Source organism: Notolepis coatsorum (genome assembly GCF_963971535.1).
Source record: "Notolepis coatsorum genome assembly, chromosome: 9".
Classification (NCBI taxonomy): domain Eukaryota; kingdom Metazoa; phylum Chordata; class Actinopteri; order Aulopiformes; family Paralepididae; genus Notolepis; species Notolepis coatsorum.
Window position 1 is genome coordinate 21515168 of NC_140173.1, and position 20286 is coordinate 21535453.

A 20286-nucleotide genomic window follows, 5' to 3' on the forward strand; every position below is an offset into this window, starting at 1 on the left:
GGAACAACTCTATTGAAAATGGGGGACCCTGATGTAAACAAGACGAAAGTCTTTCTCTGGTCTGCATCCCCTTAACAATTGTGTGTATTGAGCTGTACTGTATTTGTATTGTTCCCATTCTGCAATCTGTTAATAAAATGTTCAATCAATCAATCAATCAAATAACAACCGGTAACTTCACTGTGCTTCTTAAACAAGAAGTAGCAGTACTGTCTATCTGTATGTCATGTATGTCATATATGTTATGATGCATTGAAAATGGGGGACCCTGATGTAAACAAGACGAAAGTCTTTCTCTGGTCTGCATCCCTTTAACAATTGTGTGTATTGAGCCGTACTGTATTGTACCAATTCTGCAATCTGGTAATAAAATGTTCAATCAATCAAGCAAATCTGAAAAAAAGAAAGAAAAAAAAACGTCTGCCATTAAAATAAATAAATATATATATTAACACTTTGATCGCCATGGGTTAAATTCATAATTTACCATCCCTCGCCATCTCTATTTGTCTATGGAGAAGTTCCCCTTCTTTGCAGGGCTATAACTTTTTAAATTCTATTGCTAAATTGCCATTATTATGGCCCATTCAATGTCCTATATGGATTGTTCAGGGTGTAGCAACGTTGAACTTTTTCATTCACATATTCATACTAAAATATGGTCTAAAGTATAAGTATGTTTTTATCGTTTTCTGCAGCTTTCTTCAGAACGTGATTTATAGCCCTAAATGCATTATATTGATGATCAAATACAGTTTGGTAGGAATCTGTGCGAGATAAAAAATGTCAACTGGACGTGGTTCTAGAAGTTACTACGTGTCATCTGATGATGGGTGGGGGATCGTTTATAATTCCGTGGGCAGCGTTAGATGATTCATCCAGAGTGGGTCATATGTTCATCATAGCAGTTTATATGGAACACGTTAGAATATAACGCTGAATCTTACCGTGGCTTCCTCGCGTCGCTGACAGATGAGCGTGGAACAGAATTTTTTCTATTATGGGATGGAGAAATGCCCGATCCATTTCCAGGTTGTATAATAGTATATACGTCCAAATCATGTTGTTTTTTCGAGTTATTTGCACCGATCGATGTTCACTGTGTCAAGACGGAGTCTATCTAACGATAGCGAGTGCCCGGACCACATATGGATGAGCACTACCGGTTCAAAGGCTCATTTCCGGTTGGCGATCTGCCGATCGGCCACCAGATGGCGCTCTTGAACCGCTAGAGAGTTGAGTGGAGCTTTGCAGTGTGTCTCAGGGCTCCGGAGGGGAAATATGATTTCGATGACAGATTTTTGAAATATTGACATCAAAGACGAGTTACGGCGTCTTCGGCAGAATGAGCATGGCTAGGAATGACGTCTTAACTCGTCCCCGGCGATCATAGTGTTAATCTCCGTGATTTTTCTTTTGTTTCACAATGAGTCATGACAAATTAATTACATAATCCATGTGTATGTAACAAACTAACATATTCCAGTTGACTGTATCTTTTTTGGAGGATTCGTTCAAAAGCGATTCATACTTCCATTTGTCTGTCTATGGCGGATTGATTCAGACAGAAAAAAAAAGGTAATTCGGTTGTGGGAGGGATCTGGGGTCACGTGGAGTTTATACTAAATAACAACCGGCAACTTCACTGTTTCAGCCAATCAGAATCAAGAAATGTGCATGCCATTGTATAACTAGTAGTATAGACCTAGTAGTGTAGACCTAGTAGTGTAGCCTATAGTGTAGACCTAGTAGTGTAGCCTATAGTGTATACATAGTAGTGTACCCTATAGGGCTGGGCGATATGGCCAAAAATGATATCGCGATATATTTTGGCTATATCGCGATATTTTTACATTTCCTCTAAATCACTTAAAAATGCTTGATTTAACCCTTTGATGCATACAGTCACGCCAATATGATGATTATAATAAGTCCCTGCAACATATGTTTGCATTATTAAACCATGAAGATGCTTTAAAAAATAATTTAATGAAAATGTACTAAGAGTAGTCTACTGACACACTAATAAAAAAAATTCTTTACATCTAAGACAATTTATATAAAAACTCTTGGGTGCCTAAGACTTTTACACAGTACTGTGTTTTCTATCCACTTTAGCCAAACACACACACACATATATATATATATATATTAGGGCTGTCTTAAATGCTTCGAAGCTTCGAACGTTCGATTCGATGGCACAAGCTTCGAGCATTAAAAAAAAATCGAAGTTACAAAAATATATATATATATATATAATTTTTTTTTCAAAAAAAAAAATTTTCAATTTTTTTTTTACTTCGATGTGTGTGTGTGTGTGTGTGTGTGTGTGTGTGTGTGTGTGTGTGTGTGTGTGTGTGTGTGTGTGTGTGTGTGTGTGTGTGTGTGTGTGTGTGTGTGTGTGTGTGTGTGTGTGTGTGTGTGTGTGTGTGTGTGTGTGTGTGTGTGTGTGTGTGTGTGTGTGTGTGTGTGTGTGTGTGTGTGTGTGTGTGTGTGTGTGTGTGTGTGTGTGTGTGTGTGTGTGTGTGTGTGTGTGTGTGTGTGTGTGTGTGTGAACTACCCATCCCAGTTAGGACAGCCGAATCCCGTCCAATCTTTCGCCGTCGACTAAAGACTCACTTCTTCAACCATTATCTGAAATGATAAAAAAAAAAAATCTAACCGTGACTAACCTTACTGTCATGCACTTGTCCTAATAAACTAACCTACACTGTAACACGCAACACTTTGATGAACATTGTTACTCAGCTGATAGAGTTGTACCCTTCTTGCTGTCTTGTCGTACAGAACTTGTAAGTCGCTTTGGATAAAAGCGTCAGCTAAATGACTAAATGTAAGTGTGTGTGTGTGTAGGTGTGTGTGTGTGTGCGCGCACCTTGTAGAATTCCACACATAAGAAAGAAAGATACTGGGATGAATAAACAAAATAGGAAATAAAATGTAGAAATGCATGCAATACATAAATAAATATGAATCTCCATATATGAAATATAACATTTAGATAAGGTGCTACTGAGATGTTTTGGTGAGTTCTTTGTTTTTTGGTGGAAGTTGCCCTTCTTAAAAATGCATGAACATTCACTGATAATTGGTCTGTAGTGGAGTCTACAAGGTCTACATTGCCGGACCATGTAGAATCCGGACCTTGTAGACTGACATAATTCTGTGCATAGTTTAGTCTACACAGGCCATATTTCAAATAATCAAAATCTTACTTCATTCATCTTAAACATTCTTGATTTGGGGGATTGGTAGTTCCCATGAAATCTGAAGTTGTTCAAACGACAACAGCGATCCACCTTGAATTAAATCACACAGCCGAGTGAAACCTTGTTGGATGCGTCAGTCACGAAAGGGGCTACTTAATTAATTAATCCAACCCACTTTATTTATAGAGCACATTTAAAAACAACAACGTTTACGAAAGTGCTGTACAAGTCCCACAACATAAAAAAAAAAAAAAAAAAATCCCTTTTTTTTTTCCTTTTTTTTTCTCGACGCTTCGAATTAAAATCGAAGCTCGGCCCCTAAGCTTCGATTGCCAAAAAAAGCTTCGAAGGTCAGCCCTAATATATATATTAAACTAAATAAGACTCGTGCACATCTGGTTGGACCCCGACTGGAGGTGCAGGTCAGCGCAAGAGAGATAAATAAACTAAAAGGAGAAAACCTTCAAGGGAAAGAAGGGACTGCACACTCCACAGGACTGGTTTTTGCTTATTTATTGTTGCACAACGCGTTTCGCTATCGCTTCCTCAGGTGCTATGCAGCAGGTGTCATCAATGATCATTATGTACAGCATACTCCACCCCACATCGTAACACATCAAGCCCATTGGCTACTCAATTATCACATTTAATTTGATCATTTTGCAGGATGTAATGCATATAACTCTTATGTATAAAAATTATGCATAGAGACCACATATATACGCACTCATTTTTGAAAATTATATAATACAAAATGAGAGAAGTGACAAATCGTAACACATCAAGCCCATTGGCTACTCAATTATCACATTTAATTTTATCATTTTGCAGGATACATATCACTCTTATGTATAGAAATGCCTAGAGACTACATACATACACAGTCATTTTTGAAAATTATATATAATAAAACAATATGAGAGAAGTGACAAATACCTAGGTCATTAGACCTGATAAACAGTTTAAAACAGACTTAAAACCACACCCATATAGGTTACACAGAACGGATAGTGGTTACAAAAATGGATTCAGCTCGAGGGATTCATTTAGACCATGGGGTTCTACAGAATTCAAAGTAAAAATCCAGTACGCTTCCCTTTGTAAGAGAAGCTTTACTATATTACCGCCCCTCGGTGGTAGGGTGACTCTTTCGATTCCAATGAACCTTAGAGAGGCTGTGGAACCATGATCTCTCTCCTTATAGTGTCTCGCAATGGCATAATCCATATTGTTGTTCCTAATGGCTGCCTTGTGTTCTGCTATTCGCACCTTCAAATTTCGTTTTGTTTGTCCAACATAGACCTTACCACAGGGGCATTTCAGCATGTATATCACATGAGTGGTGTTGCAATTAATAAGGTCCCTTATTTTATATTCCTGCCCAGACTGTGGATGGTAGAAAACTTTTGTTTTCATAGTGTTTGAACAATGGGTACATCGACCACATGGATGGTTACCACACAGCTCTGTTAGCCAGTTAGAGTGACTTACTACAGGGGATTTATACATAGAATTGACGACAGCGTCCCTTATGTTTTCCCCCTTTTTAAAACAAAATCTTGGTGGTAATGAAGAAATGTTTTTTAAAAGAGGGTCACATTTGAGTATGTTCCAGTGTTTGTCAATAATGTTTTTAACAACTTGGGATGAAGTACTATATTCTGAAACGAATGTGACTCTGTTACCAGGGGTGTCGCTTTTGTCAGATTCCAAAATAGTTTCCCTCTGTACATGTTTTGTCTTATTTCTGGCTGTATGCACCACTGATGCCTCTGTGTCACTAATCGACAGGCATTGAGCCTGAGATGGTTCTCCGTCAAACATCACGGACCCTTTAGAGTGCGACGAGACAATGTGGTATCTTGCTGGGGATCCACGTGAACAATTAAACTAAATAAGACTCGTGCACATCTGGTTGGACCCCGACTGGAGGTGCAGGTCAGCGCAAGAGAGATAAATAAACTAAAAGGAGAAAACCTTCAAGGGAAAGAAGGGACCGCACACTCCTGTTTGACGGAGAACCATCTCAGGCTCAATGCCTGTCGATTAGTGACACAGAGGCTCAAAAGATCTTGTCACAGCAGTCTCTATTTGATGGTGAAGACAGACACATGGACTACTCGGCCGTAAGTGAGTTAAAGACTGCTTTAGAGGACTCATACATTAAAGAGTGTCGATCAAAGTGGCATTCGATTGCACTCTCTGAATATTGGAAAGCCAAGCAGATTCCACGAGCCTGAGAATCCACAAGCAACCTGCTTTTGGAAGGGAAGACCCCGACTTTATAAAAAAATGGGAGCAAGTACTGAATAAATGCTCCATGGACTTGATATTGCTTACTATTGAACAAACCGCAAATGAAGCTGACGAAGCCAAACGAGAGGCTCAACGTATTAAAGACGAGCTGGTTGTGAAACTGGGCTCGGATGAGTTCACAAACCTGGAACGCAAGATGAAAGATGACCTCCAGAAGTTTGAGAGTGAACTTAAAACTCTTAAGAGCAACAAATTCGAACGACATGCTGAGGACTTCAAGAGAGGGACCGTCTACAAGTGGCAACAACCGGCGTGGAAAGAACGACGTCCAGCGGCCTCACGCCAGAGGGAGCGATTCCCACGCAACAAAGGGAACCGAGGAAACTACACAACCGAGGAGTCTGATCTTGCCCTGTCAAGTGACTCGACCCATTCCCAGGATGCGCGTTTTTTAGACGCACGTCCACGGTACGGCTCACGACACAACAACCAACGAAGAGGGACCAGGGGAAGAGGACGAGGCGGGGGAAGAAAAGACATCGACCCGCCATCTGTCGTCACCAGGAGCAGGAGCAACAGGCCGTGATTAACATCTCGGACTGTCCCCTCACACCAGCCCAACAATCGGTATTAGGTAAAGGTCTATCATTTGTTCCAACAAATAAGGTGAATGTCTTTAAATTAAAAGTGGACTGCTACAAATTTTTCAGACTGTTACACCTTAAACACCTTTTTAGAAATACTGATCAGACTATATCTACTAATCCTATGAATAAATTGAAGAAATCATCAACTTATTGTCCCACTAGTACTCTGAATCCTACCTTGGTCACTTTCAGTAAACTAGTTGAGCGAGACATCCAGACATTTGTGAAATCATCAGACAAGACAATCAAGCATCAAAATGTAACGGAGGTTGAAAGAAGAGCTCTAAACGAATTGAAAAAAAATGACAAAATTATTATCAAGCCGGCAGATAAGGGTGGCTCTATTGTAATACAAAATGTCAAGGATTACATGTATGAAGCCACACGGCAACTTAGCAATACTGCATTTTACAAGTCTCTTCTTCACAACCCTGTTGAACAGTTATTGACAGACAGAGATAAGATACTAGATGATGCACTTAAAAGTAAGAACATCACAAAAAAACAATACGAGTTCCTAAAAGTTGAATTCCCTGTCACACCTGTTTTTTATCTATTACCTAAAATTCATAAAAAATTTACAAACCCGCCAGGACGCCCCATAGTCTCAGGAAACAATTCCTTATCAGAACCTCTAAGTCAATTTGTAGACTATTTTATCAAAGATATTGTAAAGACATTACCTTCATACCTTGCAGATACTAGGGATGTGTTGAAGTCGTTAAAGACTTCCATCCCACAAAATGCATATCTAGTATCCTTTGATGTAGAGAGTCTTTATACTAATATTCCACATGAGGACGGCCTGGCGGCCATGTCATTTTTTCTGGGTACAAATGATGAAGTCTCCTCTGATTTTTTACTCAGCTTGACGAATTTTATTTTGAAATCTAATTACTTCATGCTTGATGATAAATGGTACATTCAAATCCAGGGTACTGCCATGGGTTCTGCATTTGCACCTAATTACGCCAACCTATTTATGGGCCACTGGGAATCCCAGTTTATCCACAACCAAGATGCCTCGCCCCTCTTGAAAAATGTAATTTTTTGGAAAAGGTACATGGATGACATTCTCATGGTGTTTGTTGGCTCGGAAGATGAGTTATTCCAGTTCAGGGAGTATATCAATGGTACACATCACACTTTAAAATTCACGATGGTACACAGCAGAGAACATATTGATTTCCTAGACTTACGGATATCAGCAGACAATGAGGGAAACCTGAACACTACTATCTTCCGTAAACCAACAGACCGCAACACTATTTTACATGCACAGAGTCATCACCCGAGACGTATGGTAGAGAATATCCCATACGGACAATTCCTGCGCCTTAAACGTATCTGTAGTGATCCCACAGACCTAGAAAGAAAGGCAGATGAAATGAGTAACAGATTTGAACAGAGGGGATACAAGGCATCAGTGGTGCATACAGCCAGAAATAAGACAAAACATGTACAGAGGGAAACCATTTTGGAATCTGACAAAAGAGACACCCCTGGTAACAGAGTCACATTCGTTTCAGAATATAGTACTTCATCTCAAGTTGTTAAAAACATTATTGACAAACACTGGAACATACTCAAATGTGACCCTCTTTTAAAAAACATTTCTTCATTACCACCAAGATTTTGTTTTAAAAGGGGAAAAAACATAAGGGACGCTGTCGTCAATTCTATGTATAAATCCCCTGTAGTAAGTCACTCTAACTGGCTAACAGAGCTGTGTGGTAACCATCCATGTGGTCGATGTACCCATTGTTCAAACACTATGAAAACAAAAGTTTTCTACCATCCACAGTCTGGGCAGGAATATAAAATAAGGGATGTTATTAATTGCAACACCACTCATGTGATATACATGCTGAAATGCCCCTGTGGTAAGGTCTATGTTGGACAAACAAAACGAAATTTGAAGGTGCGAATAGCAGAACACAAGGCAGCCATTAGGAACAACAATATGGATTATGCCATTGCGAGACACTATAAGGAGAGAGATCATGGTTCCACAGCCTCTCTAAGGTTCATTGGAATCGAAAGAGTCACCCTACCACCGAGGGGCGGTAATATAGTAAAGCTTCTCTTACAAAGGGAAGCGTACTGGATTTTTACTTTGAATTCTGTAGAACCCCATGGTCTAAATGAATCCCTCGAGCTGAATCCATTTTTGTAACCACTATCCGTTCTGTGTAACCTATATGGGTGTGGTTTTAAGTCTGTTTTAAACTGTTTATCAGGTCTAATGACCTAGGTATTTGTCACTTCTCTCATATTGTTTTATTATATATAATTTTCAAAAATGACTATGTATGTAGTCTCTAGGCATTTCTATACATAAGAGTGATATGTATCCTGCAAAATGATCAAATTAAATGTGATAATTGAGTAGCCAATGGGCTTGATGTGTTACGATGTGGGGTGGAGTATGCTGTACATAATGATCATTGATGACACCTGCTGCATAGCACCTGAGGAAGCGATAGCGAAACGCGTTGTGCAACAATAAATAAGCAAAAACCAGTCCTGTGGAGTGTGCGGTCCCTTCTTTCCCTTGAAGGTTTTCTCCTTTTAGTTTATATATATATATATATATATATACACACCCTACTGTGAGAAAATAATAATCACACACAAAAGGTATAATGGCTTATAGCAGACTTAATGATTTTAGAATATTTCAGATAATGAAATTAAATGTTTATATCATCAACTATCCAGTTAGTATTTATACTGTCTGTAACGTTTGGCTACTTTAAATCATTGAATGTAGAGAGAGAGCGAGAGAGAGAGAGAGAGGGGGCGATAATGAACAAGAGAGCCATCCCCCCCCCCCCTCGGGGTTTGTTCTAGGTTCGCGTTTTGATCGTCTAAGCTGCCGTAGGTGATAACGTCACACTCGAATGTAAACAGGAAGAGATGGAGACACACGGAGATGGAAATTGAATGATATACAGAAACGAATAACTAATAAATATGAAGTTATGTTTAAACTGCTGTTGTCAAGCGTTGTCAATATAACCCACCCCATTTCCTCACGAATGGAACTAGTCTTGTGGAGTCCGCTTTGACCGTTTACCAGGGTTAGCAGCTATCGCTAGTAGCTTAGCATAATCCTAATGGATACCTTGGTTAGCAGCTACCGTTAGCTCATTGCTCGTGTCAATTAAATTACATGTTATTAAAGGTCCGCGCTGGTCTGTCTAATGAAATTACAACCGCAACATTATATCGCACTGTACAGCCCTGACTACACTAACGTTAGCCTATAGCTCCGCCGTCCCTTCTCGAGGAAAGCACTGCGAGTGTCTCTCGGCCGCGGGCGGCGCCATATAAACTAAATACTCGATGTTCGCGATATAGTACAGTACTACATCTCGGGTAGAACAATCCGCGATACATCGAGTATACTCGATATATCGCCCACCCCTAGTACCCTATAGTGCAGACCTGGGCATTGTATGGCCCGCGGGCCGGATACGGCCCGCGGGATGATTCTGACCGGCCCGCGAAAGATTACATGATGATTTTTTTTTCTTTTTTTTTTTTATAAATATATTTACTTTTTTCTTTTCATGTCAACGTTCACACGCACAATATACGCTTACCTAGGATTTGACTTGATTCAACAACAAAGCAGTCAGGGCAAGCCGAAAACGGTCGAAAGTGTGGTTATTTGAAGTTTGGATTTCTTTTTTCACAACTGAGGTAGGTAGATTAAATCTTTAGAGACTAAAGTACAGAAAAAAGGTACTGTTGGGTACCGGTATCGATTCACAGGTACCGGTACCGTATCGGTTCAAATGTGAACGGTACCCATCCCTACTGAACACACAACTGCAGGGCAAGGGCATTTTTGCTCATGAAATGCATAGCCATGTGAAAGCCTTCATGACAAAGTTGCAATTAATTTCAAGGCAACTAGGCAGCAACAATCTCAAACACATGAAAACCCTGAAAGAAGTCAAACCATCAGCTGATCACCGGCACAGGTACTCATCCATGTTGGGAGCACTGCATGATGAATTTTCAAGGCGTTTTCAAGATTTCAAAAAGGTTGAGGATGAAATGCAGCTGGTTTCCTCTCCCTTTACCTGCAGTGTTGATAGTGCACCCACTGGTGTTCAGCTTGAACTCATTGACCTGCAGTCTGATTCACTACTGAAAGAGCACTTTAAGTCAGCATCACTGCTAGAGTTCTACTCTGCTCTCAAGGAGGAGAACTTTCCAAACATGAGGAGACATGCTCAGAAGATGTTGGTTCTCTTTGGGTCCACCTATATGTGAACAGACATTCTCAGTCATGACGTTTACCAAGTCCAGGTACAGATCCTCTCTCACTGATGAACATCTGGCAGCTGTGCAACCTGACTTTGATGGAATTGTTAAAGCTCAACAGAGACTGGATTTCTCACACTGAATGAAAAAAAAAGAGCTGAAGAACACTAAAATGTGGAAATATAACAAGTGAAGTGGGACACTTGATCTTTTTTTTGCACAGTTCTGAAAACATTAAATGTTTAATATAGGCATGTAAAGTAAAAAAGGCTACTGGGACACTTTTCTTTACACAGTTCAGTAACATGTCTTGTTTATTTTGGCTATAAGATGATGTGATGTCTTTAGAAAGCTAAGAAAATCCTTGTTTCAATAGTATATGAAACTCAAAATAATAACTTTATTTGTATAGCACTTTTTCATACATGCCCTTTGTTATTAATGTTTCACATTTTGTTTATCATTTTGGAAATAAATTCTATTTGAATAAATGATATTTTTGAAAGCTAACCTCACCTTTTAATTGCCAAATAATAACATACACTCTTACCAGGGGTCAAAACAATGCCATTTACTGCTTTTTATATAGAAATAAAATGTATATTATGCATAATTGAGTTTGGAATTTTGGCCCGGCCCTCCAACATATTTTCAGTTGCTCATTCGGCCCCCCGGGAAAAATAATTGCCCACCCCTGCTATAATGTATACCTAGTAGTGTACCCTATAGTGCAGGGGTGCCCAACCTTTTTTGAACCAAGATCTACTTTTTAATTTTCCACCTAGCCGAGAGCTACCAGCTAAAATTTGACCTACTCTCGGCTAGTATTAGTATTAATAGTATTAGTAATACCCATTCAATATGCACATGACAGAACATATTATATGGCATATAATATTTTCTGTCATGTGCATATTGAATGGGTATATAATATAATATGATATTTTATATATCATTGTAACGGTGTAGTGTAGAAATTACAAGAATGACGAGGCTAACTTCTCACGTTGGGCATGCAGGCAGCATGACCCATTTATTTCACACTGCATACACAGACAACACACTCAATTCAATGGGCATGAGAAAACATGAGTTTACATTGCCAAAGCAAAAGTGGAACAATACAATCAAAACAAAAATGATATATGTACAATTAAAAGGGAATAGGAATGATGTGTAAACAGAGCTGTCACATTGCAACTGACAACACACTAGTGTTGTCACGATACTGGAATTTCGAACTTCGATACGATACCTTGAAAAGTATCGTTATTCGATACCATTTTCGATACCACAGGGAAAAATGTTAAAAAAGAAAAAAGAAAGATAAATAAATATATATATATATATATATATTTTTTTTTAACAAAATTTAGCTTTTGTTGCTGGTCGATTCTCCTCAGCTTATCTCTGGTACTATAAGAGAAGATAAATATAACACTTTTAAAACCCTTTGTTTATCTTTAGATCAGACATTTAAAAATAACTAAATGATCTAATCTTAGAAATTAAGTAAAGTTAATAGTACTGCATGTTAAGCATAACAGATTGATTGATTGATTGAACATTTTATTAACAGATTGCAGAATGGGTACAATACAGTACGGCTCAATACACACCATTGTTAAGGGGAGGCAGACCAGAGAAAGACTTTCGTCTTGTTTACATCAGGGTCCCCCATTTTCAATTCATCATAACATTTGACATACAGATAAACAGTACTGTTACATCCAGCCATTTATGACATACAAGATATACAGTACTGTTTAAGAGACAGAGTTTCTAAAAGAGAGTATATACAGTTAATTTACTTCTGACCATTATAGTCAAAGTATTTTCCTATGAACTGAAACTCACAAGACCACATAAGGCAAGCATCATTCAGTTACAGCTATATTGGCCAACATTAGCCAGCTATCTAGCCAGCTACTGCACCACGAACTGCCAGCCAGCCAGCTGGCTACCTTAACCCACAATACAACAGCTATCCAGCCAGCTACTGCACTACGAACTGCCAGCTTGATTGATTGAAAAGCTAGCCAGCTGGCCACCCCCAATCCAGTCAACCATACAAATTACGGTCTCAGCCAATCACATCGATTTGTACAGTTAGTTAGCTAGCCATTCCATTGCGAATTAAAAGGTAGGCCAGTATTAGCTAGCTAGTAGCTAACGTTAGCCAACTGAGAATGATAGCTAGCTAACCAACGGCTGCAAGCCTGCAAACAACAACGCTGTTGATATAATGAGCTATCCGTAGTAGGGCTGACCTTAAATTTCTTTTTGGGAATTCGAAGCTTTGGGGCCGAGATTCGGTTTTAATTCGAAGCTTCGAGATACATTTTTTAAATTTATTTATTTATTTTTTATAATATATTTTTTTAATGTTCAACTTTGTCAGTGCTGTAAAGTTTAAACCTTTTTAAATCTTAGACAAACAAAACACTTTGCTTTCATGAAATATTGTAAGCCATAATTTGAGGCTTTATAAAAGCAGCATAATGAACACAAATCTGTCAGTGCCGAGTCCGACCTCATCTTAAATAACAAACAGCATTGCTTGTTGTAGTTAACAAAGAGAGGCAGAGTTGATAAAAAAAAAATTATAATCGAATTTTATTAATCGGAGATCTACTTGAAATCAGCCCGCGATCTACTACTACTATAGTGTATACGTAGTAGTGTAGCCTATAGTGTATACCTAGTAGTGTAGCCTATAGTGCAGGGGTCAGCAACCTTTTTGACATGAAGTGCCAGTTTGAAATATAGTTGTAACTAGTGTGCCATATCAACAATATTCCATGCATCGTAATTTTTCAGGTATTTTTAACACTTTAAGTGCCGAAAACGTGTTTAGGCGTCTTTCCTAGCCATGCTCAAGTTGCCGAGGACGCCCTAACTCGTCTTTAATATCAATATTTCAAAAATCTGTGATCGGAATCATATTTCCCCTCTGCAGCCTTCACACACAGTTCTGAGCTCCTCTCAATCCTCTAGCGGTTCAAGAGCGCCATCTGGTGGCCGATCGGCAGAAGCGCCAAACAGGAAGTCATGTGGATGAAGTGGTGATCACCCATATTACTTCCGGGCACTCGCTATAGGTCCCGGGACTCGAGCTCGACACAATACATAGCGATCCGTTGCCAATAACTCGATAAACAACATGATTTGGACGTATATACTATTATACAACCTGGAAATGGACCGGGTATTTCGACATCCCATAATGGAAAACTGTCTACCCCACGCTGATCGCCCAACGGCCCGAGGAGACTGGGGTGAGTTTTAGCGTGTAATATTACCGTGTTCGATACTAACTGATCTGATGAACATATGACCCACATTAGATGAATGGTATAACGCTGCCCACGGAATTATAAACGCCCCCTCGCCCATCCGGTCAACATCAGATGACGTGTAGTAACTTCCAGAAGTACGTACAGTTGGAATTTTTTATATCGTGCCGATTGCTATCAAACTGTATTTCATCATCAATATAATGCATTTGGGGCTATAAATCACGTTCTGGAGAAAGCTGCAGAAAGAGATGAAAACATACTTATACCTTAGACCATATTTTAGTATGAATATGTGAATGAAAAAGTTTAATGTTGCTACACCATGAACAATACATATAGGACCTTGAATGGGCCCTAATAATGGCAATCTAGCAATAGAATTTAAAAAGTTATAGCCCTGCAAAGAAGGGGAACTTCTCCATGTTAAATAGAGCTGGCAACGGATGGTATATCATGAATTTAGCCTTAGGCAATCAAAGTGTTAATGATGATTTTTACATTATTATTGTTATTATTAACAATATTATTATGATGGTTGTATCGACCCTAAATCTGAGTTGGGGGGGAATGCAATGCAGACAAACAGCTGCATACAGTGCAACCATTTCACTCACATTTGCCCATTCATTTTTGGACACATCCAAAATGCCACATGGGCTGCCTCCACCATCGGTGTGTGTACTGTACGTGTGCTGTACTGTACGTTAAGCAAGACGAAAGTGTTTCTCTGGTCTGCATCCCCTTAACAATTGTATGTATTGAGCTGTACTGTACTGTACCCATTCTGCAATCTGTTAATAAAGTTTTCAATCAATCAATCAATGCTGTGTCGTAGTTCCACCTACAGGCCTAATGGAGAACACCACAATGTGTGAATGAATGGGTGAATGTGAGGTATAACGTGTAAAGAAGTTTCGATTGATCGCAAGACTACACTGTAAAAAAAAAAAAAATAAGTTACCAGAACTTAAAAAGATTGAGTTCAGTTACTGTGCATTAAGGTTTTCAGTTTTCAATCCATAATAAGTTAACAGAAAAATAAGTACACAACCACATTATTTCAACCTAATAAAACTATGTTTATTGTCATTGTTTTAAGAACACAAGTTGACTTTGTAATACTCACATTTTGAGTAAAAAGAAATGGCGTTGCCCTCTCCCTTTTAACATGTGCAATGTTAAAATGAAATAGAAAAATAAAGAATACAATTTGTTGATTAATCCCACTGGTCACAATGGTGACCGTAATAATGTTTTTGTTATAAGGCTCTGAAAATGTTACTGAATGATGTATCAATGTATTTCCAGCTAAATTGAAATAATAAAGGGTCTCAATTAAATGTGTAGTGTCACATGTTTGGCAAGCCTTCAAACAAAACATCTGAGCTACAGAGAAAAGCCTCCTTGATATACTCGCCATCAGTGAATGACTTTCCACATTTCGCAATGCAATGAGCAATGCGATAGCTTGCTTCAGTTGCGTGGTTTTTAGTAGTCGTGAACACTTTGAGGGTGCTGGCTTGCTTTCCATACCTGGCCACAGCATGTTTAATCGATTCTGCCTTATCCGCCTGATCTTTGAAACTTTTTTGATGCTTCGTCTCAAAAGGGCATTTCACACCTGACGTTCGGCAAACTACATAAAGTACATACAGCACGGTCCTTCTGACACACAAACCCGTAGTCGTCTGTCCATGAGGGCTGGAATGCCCGAATTTCCTTTGCTTTAACTTTCTTAGCAGGGGTTGCCATCATGAAAGATGGCACATACAGAATGCAACCGCGGCACTGTGATTACCTGGGAACTGCGCGCGGGTGCGGGAGGCCAGCTGACAGCTGAGCACCATGGGAACAGCTGTATAGCTGTCATAGGGGTGTGCAAAACAGTCGACTTACAAAAAAGAACCTGTGGGAGGATTTCAACAAGATAAATGCGACAACAGTGCAAAATATTTCACTATAATATTTCAAAAATAATAATAAATAAAAAAATTTAAATGCTGCCCCCTGTGCCAATGAAAATGCTCCCGCGTGCCAATGCGGGCACGCGTGCCTAGGGTTGCCGACCCCTGCTATAGTGTATGTAGTAGTGTAGCCTATAGTGTAGACCTAGTAGTGTAGCCTATAGTGTAGACCTAGTAGTGTAGCCTACAAGATACAACAAGATACAATAGTTTTATTTGTCACGGCATACAGGTATACAGTGAAATGCGGGGGGTCTCGCCCGCAACGATGTGCATAATACAAGTAATAATAATAAGAGTCCAACCAATAGAGCGACATAGTGCAATAAACAAGTAAACAAAGTAGGCATATCGGTATCTGTACATGAGTTATTTACAGAGCATGGTAGGACATGCTAGGTCCTGTGGTAGTGCAGTACACTGTTAGCTACGGATGAGGCACTGGGTCTTTATGTACACTGCTATACAATGCTATATTATACAATCTCAAGCTATACTATTCTTAAAGTGACCTTTCCTTCTGTAAAGTGTCCATAGTGTGAGCGTGTGCAGCATGTTAAAGTGGCTGCTAGTGTGTGAGCGTGCACAGTGTGTGTTGTGTGTGTGCTCATGTGTGCTTGTGCGTGGAGAGTTCAGTGTTCAAGGCTCTGATGGCCTGGGGGAAGAAGCTGAGCCTAAGTCTCTCTGTCCTCGTTACTGGTGCTTGCAGGTGTTTGCCTGACCGCAGCAGCATGAACAGGCTGTTTTTGGGGTGGTGAGGGTCTTTCATTACCCTGCAGGCTCTGGATTTGCACCTCTTGTTGTATAGGACCTGCAGGGTTGGTAGTGCAATACCCGTGGTACGCTCGGCTGAGCGCACCACTCTCTGTAGGGCCTTCTTGTCCTGTGCCGTGCTGTTGCCATACCAGGCAGTGATGTTTCCAGTCAAGATGCTCTCTACAGCTCCAGAGTAGAAGGACTGGAGTATCTTCCCAGATACTCTGAACTTCCTTAACTGTCTCAGGTGGTAGAGGCGCTGCTTCGCCTTTTTTACGACTGAGTCTATGTGTGTTGTCCATGTCAGGTCCTCTGAGATGTGGACCCCCAGGTACTTGAAGCTGCTCATCCTGTCCACGGTAGCCCCGTTTATCCTCAGTGGTGTGTGTGTCTCCTGCTGTCTCCTCCTAAAATCCACGATCAGCTCCTTGGTTTTACCAATGTTCAGGAGCAGGCTGTTGTCCTGGCACCAGCGTTCCAGTACCTCAACCTCCTCCCGGTAGGCCTTCTCGTCGTTGTCCGAGATCAGCCCCACCACCACTGTCTTCCGCAAACTTCACTATGGAGTTGGAGCTAAACTTGGCCACACAGTCGTGTGTGTATAGTGAGTACAGCAGGGGGCTCAGAACACAGCCCTGGGGGGACCCGATGCTCAGGGTGATTGTGTTGGAGGTCTGACCCCCCACCCTGACCGCCTGGGGCCTTTCGCTCAGAAAGTCCAGTATCCAGGCGCTCAGAGCGGAGCTCAGACCCAGCTCGATCAGCTTGGCCACCAGTCTGGTGGGGACTATGGTGTTGAACGCTGAGCTGTAGTCAATGAACAATAGTCTCACATAGCCCCCCTTCTGTCGGTCCAGGTGAGAGAAGGTGCTGTGTGCAGTACTTGGGAGAGCGCATCATCAGTGGACCTGTTTGGCCTGTATGCAAATTGCATAGGGTCCATATCACTGGGGAGGGAGGCACAAATGTGATCCTTGACCAGCCTCTCGAAACATTTCATGGCCACAGAGGTGAGTGCCACCGGTCTGTAGTCATTGAGACCTGTTGGGGAGGGTTTCTTTGGTACAGGGATGATGGTAGACATCTTGAAGCAGGCAGGGACCACTGACTCCGCCAGGGATCGATTAAATATGGCGGTGAACACGGGCTAGCTGGTTAGCACAGGACTTAAGTATGCGTCCTGTTATTCCATCTGGGCCAGCAGCTTTTCTGGTGTTCACCTGCATAAATGTTTTTCTCACACTGTGTACCGACAACGAGAGAGCGTCCCCGCGGTTGCCCCCCCCTCCACAACAGCCGGCGCGCCAGTGACGTGCCAAACCGAGCGTAGAAAGAGTTGAGTTTGTCCGCGAGAGAGGCGGCGTCGCTCCCCATTGAGGGGGCGCTAACTTTGTAGTCGGTTATCGTCCTCAGTCCCCGCCTCGTGTCGTTTTGTGCCATTTGTGTCTCCAATTTATCAGCATATGTCCGTTTTGCAAGTTTTACAGCCTTGCGCAGAGTATAGACTGTAGCCTTATACTCCTCCATGTTTCCTGGCTCTCTGCCCAGGTTGTAGGCAGTGGTGCGGGATTTCAGAGCTGCTCTGATAGTACTATCCACCCACGGTTTCTGGTTAGGGAAGACCCGCACCTTTTTAGTAGGGACAATACTATCAGCCAGTGTTGTAATGAAGCTCACAACGGTGTCCGCGAACTCGCTGACATCACTGGCGCATCCTTGAAACATCCCCCAGTCTACGTCCTCGAGAGCGTCCTGAAGCGTGGCCTCTGATTGGTCGGTCAATTTTTTTGTCTCACGTGACACGACGGTGTCACGTGATCTTTGTTTGTAAACGGGATAGAGGAAGATGGCGTCATGATCGGACGTGCTAGTATCCCCCGCCAATGGCGGAGCCGGTACGCCTGTAGCTGTTCCGCAACTGTTCCTATTTCCGGGGTAGGCCTGATTGGCCCCGACAGGCATGTGACCCGCCGCGGCCACGCGGCAGCCCCAGGACGCGGCAACGAGGCTGCTGTGGTTCACAGGCGCTTTCCGCCTTCAACGTCGCGGCAGCATTATGTAGCAGTAATCCCCCCTTTTTTACCATCAACTAACTAGCTCAATTGGTAACGCTGCTTGGCTGTGGATCCTATGGTCCGTTTTTGTGACAAGTTCGATTCCCTTAAAAAAAAATGATTTATTTTTTTTAACGTGCATTGCACTATAGCGTATTGTATATTGTATATTGTATGGTACAGTAACGGTCTCTGGAGCGCAACAGTAAGAAGCATTTGCACTGCAACGCATACACCTTACTGTAAATTGTACCTCATCCCATTTCTGCTTTGCACTATAGCGTATTGTATATTGTATATTGTATGGTACAGTAACGGTCTCTGGAGCGCAACAGTAAGAAGCATTTGCACTGCAACGCATACACCTTACTGTAAATTGTACCTCTGTACCATACAATATACAATACGCTATAGTGCAATGCACGTTAAAAAAAAAAAAAAAAATGTAAGGGCATCGAACTTGTCACAAACGGACCATAGGATCCACAGCCAAGCAGCGTTACCAATTGAGCTAGTTAGTCGATTGTAAAAAAGGGGGGATTACTGCTACATAATGCTGCCGCGACGGAGCTCCGCCGTGACAATATTATTAAACAGCGGCTCTGTCATTGAAGTGGGAAAAGTGAGCCGTATTGTATATTAGTATATATTAGTATATATATTATTGCACTGCGATGTGAAAGGCGCCGCGAACTCCTTCCTAATGCTGCGGGCGGCGTTGAAGGCGGAAAGCGCCTGTGAACCACAGCCGCCTCGTTGCCGCGTCCTGGGGCTGCCGCGGGGCGTGGCCGCGGCGGGTGACGTGCCTATCGGGGCCAATCAGGCCTACCCCGGAAATAGGAACGGTTGCGGAACAGCTACAGGCAGCCGGTACAGCCTTGTAGCCGGCTCTGAACGGGGTGTAGCAGTGGTCGAGCGTATTCCCTCCTCTGGTGGAGCAGGCGATGTGCTGAAAGAAGGATGGCATCACTTTTTTCAGATTTGCCTGATTGACATCGCCAGCTACGATCATGGCTGCGTCCGGGTGCTTGATCTGGTGTTTGTTGAGAAGCTCCGCCAGGGCCCTGACGGTGTTTGCTTGGGGAGGGATGTATACTGCAGTCATGATGACCGCTGTAAACTCTCGGGGAAGGTGGAAAGGGCGACATAGAATGGAGAGATGTTCCATGTCCGGGGAGCATGAACGGGAGAGTACCTTTACCTCCTTGGGGCTAACCCAACTGTTGTTGGTAATGAGGCAGACACCCCCGCCGACGCTCTTACCAGAGGCTTCCGTGCGATCCGCTCGGAAGACGGTGAAGGAGTCCGAGGGAGAGACGCTGTGGTCCGGAGTCGCTGGCTTCAGCCATGTCTCCGTAAAGCACAAGATGTTGACGTCTCTTACTTCTCGTTGGAATCGGACCCTCGCTCTCAAATCGTCCATTCTCCCCTCCAGCGAACGTGCATTCGCCAGAAAGATGGATGGTATTGCCGGGTGGTAAGCAGATATTTTTAACCTCAATCTGATTCCTCCTCTCTTCCATCTGTGCTTCTTCTTGCCGACTCCTTTGTCCTTGTCCCGCCTGATCGCAGATGGCCAATCTTGGCATAAAGTGTCTCTAAACTCCTCTTTAAGTCCGGAGTTTAGGTCAATAAGTGACTGGCGGTCGTATGACGTCCCCACCAGTGATGTTTTCATGAAAAAAGTAGTAAAAATAAACATAATAAATAAAAGTGTGCACAATCGTTGCTGAGCGAAACCGACGGCGACTGACCTGAGCCGCGCCATCTTGAACCTATAGTGTATACCTAGTAGTGTATACCTAGTAGTATAGTGTATACCT